At 38.5% G+C, this 5,358-nt stretch overlaps 1 protein-coding gene across 8 annotated transcripts in view; it reads right to left on the bottom strand.

Moving 5' to 3' along the window:
- Positions 1-5,358, bottom strand: part of RASGRP3 (RAS guanyl releasing protein 3 (calcium and DAG-regulated)) — a 118,173-nt gene that overhangs the window by 45,057 nt on the left and 67,758 nt on the right. For all 8 annotated transcript variants that reach the window (XM_010829836.1, XM_010829835.1, XM_010829839.1 and 5 more), the window contains one exon: positions 3,836-3,968. The gene's annotated coding sequence lies outside the window, so the exon portion shown is untranslated. The remainder of the gene's footprint in view (positions 1-3,835; positions 3,969-5,358) is intronic.

The raw sequence follows: 5,358 nt of genomic DNA, 5'->3' as shown, positions 1-5,358 counted from the left end.
TAGACAGACTTTTGTTGACAAAGTAATGTCTCTGCTTTTTAATATGCTATCTAGGTTGGTCATAACTTTCCTTCCAAGGAGTAAGCATCTTTTAATTTCATGGCTGAAATCACCATCTGCAGTGATTTTGGAGCCCAGAAAAATACAGTCATCCACTGTTTCCCCATCTATTTTCCATGAAGTGATGGGACCAGATGCCATGATCTTCGTTTTCTGAATGTTGAGCTTTAAGGCAACTTTTTCACTCTCCACTTTCACTTTAGTTCTTCTTTACTTTCTGCCATAAGGGTGGTGTCATCTGCATATCTGAGGTTATTGATATTTCTCCTGGCAATCCTGATTCCAGCTTGTACTTCTTCCAGCCCAGCATGATGTACTCTGCATATAAGTCAAATAAGCAGGGTGACAATACACAGCCTTGACATACACCTCTTCCTGTTTGGAACCAGTCTTGTTCCATGTCCAGTTCTAACTGTTGCTTCCTGATCTGCAAACAGGTTTCTCAAGAGGCAGGTCAGGTGGTCTGGTATTCCCATCTCCTTCAGAATTTTCCACAGTTTATCATGATCCACATAGTCAATGGCTTTGGCATAGTCAATAAAGCAGAAATAGATGTTTTTCTGGAACTCTCTTGCTTTTTTGATGATCCAGCGGATGTTGGCAATTTGATCTCTGGTTCCTCTGCCTTTTCTAAAACCAGCTTGAACATCTGGAAGTTCATGGTTCACGTATTGCTGATTACTTGGATTAATTTTATTACAAGTATATGAAAGTGAAAGTGGCTCAGTCATGTCTGACTCTTTGTGACCCCATGGACTATAAACTCCATGGAGTTCTCTAGGCCAGAATACTGGAGTGGGTAGTCTTTCCCTTCTCCAGGGAATCTTTCCAACCCAGGGATCAGACCCAGGTCTCCTGCATTGCAGGTAGAATCTTTACCAGCTGAGCCACAAGGGAAGCCCAAGAATACTGGAGTGGGTAGCCTATCCCTTCTCCAGAGGATCTTCTCAAGCCAGGAATCAAACCAGGATCTCCTGCATTGCAGGTGGATTCTTTACCAACTGAACTATCAGGGAAGGCCCTACAAGTATATATAGAGAGATAAACTTTAAAGCGCAAATATATTAATGAGGATTATGTAAATGTGATCATGTAAATGTTGAACAACTGGTAAAAAAATATTATTTGCATAACTTTTCTAATAGTATTAAAAATATTAACAATAATCTATTGAACATCCACATTATGTACCAGGTTTTATATCAGATGTTTTGCATATATTATCCAACTTGACCTTCACAGCAATACTGTAAGGTAGTAATTATGATTTCCAGTATAGACACAAGGTCATGGGGTTCACAGAAATTTGGCAGTTGGTCTAAAGCCATACAATTATTAAGGCCTTGAATCAGAACTCCATTATAAAAGTTTTTGGTTTCCCTTTTTCCCTTGTATTGCTCTCCCAAGTGCGGACATCATGAGCTGTCATAATTTTGCCCCCTAATCTAGTGTGAAAAACAGCACTTCACACCGTCTCAAAAAGACAATACAAACCAGGTTATTTGTCACAGAGGTAGAAGGAAACGTGGGCCTGAGAGCTGTCCATTTTATAGCAACGGCATGGGGAAAGTGGGATTAGAAACAACCTCTCCGAGATGCTTATACCAAAAGTGTCCCTGTAGGAAACACAACGTCATTTTATTTTACAGAGCAAGTCCTTGATGCCAGCTCCATACAAGCCTTAGAGAAATGGAGACATCATCATGATGTAAGACAGTTATCCACTTTGAACCGTTTTGCAGGTAAATGTGGCCATTCGGACTGCATCTCTTGAACTGTTTAAAGTCAATGTCTCTTTTACTCTCAAAGTTTATTTATTCCTTTGTAGTCATGGAGCACCTGACAATTGCTAGGCACTAGGCAAGGCATTGAGGCTGCCAAGATGAACTCATCATCACCTCATCCCTGCCTTCAGTGGGCCCAGTCAATTTCAGAAGGCAAACACATGAATGCAAAGAAAAGAAAAAAAAAAAAAAAAGCCTAAGGTCCACACGTGCGGCTGCATTAGTTCAACGATGCCACTGAAGACTGACATCTGAGTCTATTCACCAGCTAAATAAATCCGGTGGAAACACAGTCTTGAGCTAAAGGTACCACTCTTAGAGCATCAAAAGAAGAATTATTTCATGTGTCATAAAAATAACAGAAACACTGGATCAGTGCTGAGCCACTTTGATACTCAAAGGGTTTGTGAAATGGGATTGTTAAAGTAGTGCGGAACCAACTCTTACATCTCTTAACAAAGTAACCTTATCAGTAAGACCCTTCCTGAACACCATAATTTAACAGAACACCCTCTCTCCATGCCCACCTCCCAATTGGCATGCCCTATCTCTCTTCCCGGATTTATTTTCCTTCATAATATGTATCCCCATTTAAGATGCTATATATTTTACTTGTTCATCTGCACTTAAATCTTTCTAGCACTACATACATAAGCTCCACGAGTACAGGAATTTTTGTGTTAGCTCTCTGGTATTTTCCCCAGTTCCTAAGATTTTGCCTCTCAAAAAAAGAATTTGCTGAATTAATGAATGAGTAAATGGATGGATAAAGAAAGAGTAAAATAAAAATGATAAAATGCTGGTCTTTGAATATGTGTATATTTGGAAGAGTGGATACCATAAAATTTTAAGAGGTTGTTTTTTAGTTTGTTTTAGTACTAAAAGCTACTAAACTGTAGCTAGTTTAGTAGCAGCTTTTAGTAAACATTACTGGAACAGATGTTTTCTAGATTTTCTGCAGCTTTCTAGATATGATAGTACCTGTCTATACTCCATTGATAATAAGAACTTGGTACCTCTTCCAGGACATTTTGCAGCAGAATTTTTCTGATTTTTCTTAATGCAAATTCTGTCAACCCCACAAAAAGTCAACAATAATAAGAACTTGGTACTCTTCCAGGACATTTTGCGGCAGAATTTTTCTGATTTTCTTAATGCAAATTCTGTCAACCCCATGAAAAGTCAACACTGGACAATTGACAAGTTTGATTACCTTCTTATATCAGTTCAGTTCAGTCACTCAGTCGTGTCCGACTCTTTGCGACCCCATGAACTGCAGCACGCCAGGCCTCCCTGTCCATTACCAGCTGCTGGAGTCTACCCAAACCCATGTCCATTGAGTCGGTGATGCCATCCAACCATCTCATCCTCTATCATCCCCTTCTCCTCCTGCCCTCAATAAACAGGCTTTTTTTTTTTTTAATCTTGTTAATGCTTGCTAATGAAGAGTAAATGTATTACTTAGAACCAAACAACCTAGATTAATTAAACTAATTCTGAGGTCAAAACCAAAATTATTCAGCTAGTATGGGGAAGGTATTGACTTTCCCCAGAGGGTTAGAAGTAATCTGGCACCAAAGACCTGTCACCATATTTGGAGTTATATTTGTGATCTGCAAAGAATCAGTACATGAGAGCCAGATGGACGAGGCTCTCCAGTTACAATCTGTTTCTGCAATCAGGAGATGTATCTGTGTCCCTGTTTAGAATTCTATCACCTGCATATGTACCTGAGATCTCATTTCATTTGTGTGGATATTATTGTGTCTACAACTGTTTGTTCAAAAGTAAAGTTTCTTTATTACAAAGGCAATATGCATTCATCATTTAAAATAGGACAGTAATGAAAAAGGAAAGAAAAATCATTATCCACAATTTCGTCATCCAAAGAACTCTTGTTAATACCATGGCATGTTTCTTTTGGTTTTTCCTCTCATAATTATTTTGGCAAGTTTCTTACATAATCTACAATAGTTTAAAGAAATACTTACCTATTGATCTTACACAGATAGATATCCAGACCTGAAAGAATATTAAGGGCAGTTTTCATCACTGGCAAATGCATTGAGGATGCAGTCTGCTGAATTGGTTTATCCAACACAAATAATAAGTACTTTGGAGAACCTGATAAAAGAACAGAAATAAATCCCCAGAGTTAAATAATAGGAGCCCCAAATAATCCATTGCATTAAAGCATTTCCAAAACCCTTCAGTTATAAGTGGGTTTGAGATTTTTGTCTAAACATCACCCACAAAATTAATTAAAAAGACAATACATTTGAAGTAGCTATTTGGTACCATGATATTTTTAACATCAAATTGTTTTTTAAAAATAAAATAAATTCCAGCCAATTAAAAGCTACAAGTATGGAGGACTTCCCTGGTGGTCCAATGGTTAAGAATCCACCTTCCAAGCAGGGGATGTGGGTTCAACCCCTGGTCAAGGAACTAAGATTCCTCATGCCGTGAGGCAACTAAGCCCCTGAGGGAACTGGAAAGAAGCCCTCACAACAATGCAGATCCAGCATGCTGCAACTAAGACCTTATGCAGCCCAAAAAACCTGCAAGTGTGACAAAACCAAAATTTATACACAACATACAACATTATTTTAGTCCAAATATACATCTATGGGTAGATTACATATTAAGAATTTCCAAACATTGACTTTTGAATGTTAGTAAATCTCTGAAACAATTTGTTATGGTGATCATGAAACTGATTCTAAATCACTCCTGACAGTCTTAGTGAGAATGTCAATGTTATTTTATTCCATGTTGTTTAGTCTTCTGATGGCTTTGGACTTGCTTTCGTGTTGATAGGTACTCTCTGGCTTCAGTGAAAATTATTGGTCCCCAGCATAAACATTTTTCACAGGTTTGAAAAGGACACAGTAAGTCAAAATTTCCCCAGAGCTTGAATTCTTTCTAAGAGAGAAAGTCTCACCTCAAAAGAACAATAGACTTCTGTTGGGTGTGATTTCCAAAGGCCATGATGCCTTCACACAGCAAAAGACTTTCATTAATGTGACTTGTGAAGACCCCAAAAATCCTTGTGAGGTGGCTTAGGACAATAAGAATGATGCTCTCAATGTTAGAGATTGTGCAAAGGAGCCAACTCCATGCAACTATACATGGACAGATCTTAAGAGTCCCAGACTCTTGACTCAGAGCATTTAGTTTTCCAAAATCATGTTTCAATATCAGATAGACAAACGGGGAGAATTTTACTACTGTGAGTAAAATGCCATTACCATTCTGAGTGAAATGCCATTAACGCTAATTACTGGACTGTGTCAGACTTTATTTTGGGGGGCTCCAAAATCGCTGCAGATGGTGACTGCAGCCATGAAATTAAAAGACGCTTACTCCTTGGAAGGAAAGTTATGACCAACCTAGATAGCATATTCAAAAGCAGAGACATTACTTTGCCAACAAAGCTTCGTCTAGTCAAGGCTATGGTTTTTCCTGTGATCATGTATGGATGTTAGAGTTGGACTGTGAAGAAGGCTGAGCG

This window comes from Bison bison, unplaced genomic scaffold (assembly GCF_000754665.1).
Source record: "Bison bison bison isolate TAMUID 2011002044 unplaced genomic scaffold, Bison_UMD1.0 scf7180017864508, whole genome shotgun sequence".
NCBI classification, from domain to species: domain Eukaryota; kingdom Metazoa; phylum Chordata; class Mammalia; order Artiodactyla; family Bovidae; genus Bison; species Bison bison.
This window is presented reverse-complemented; position numbering and strand designations above follow the sequence as displayed.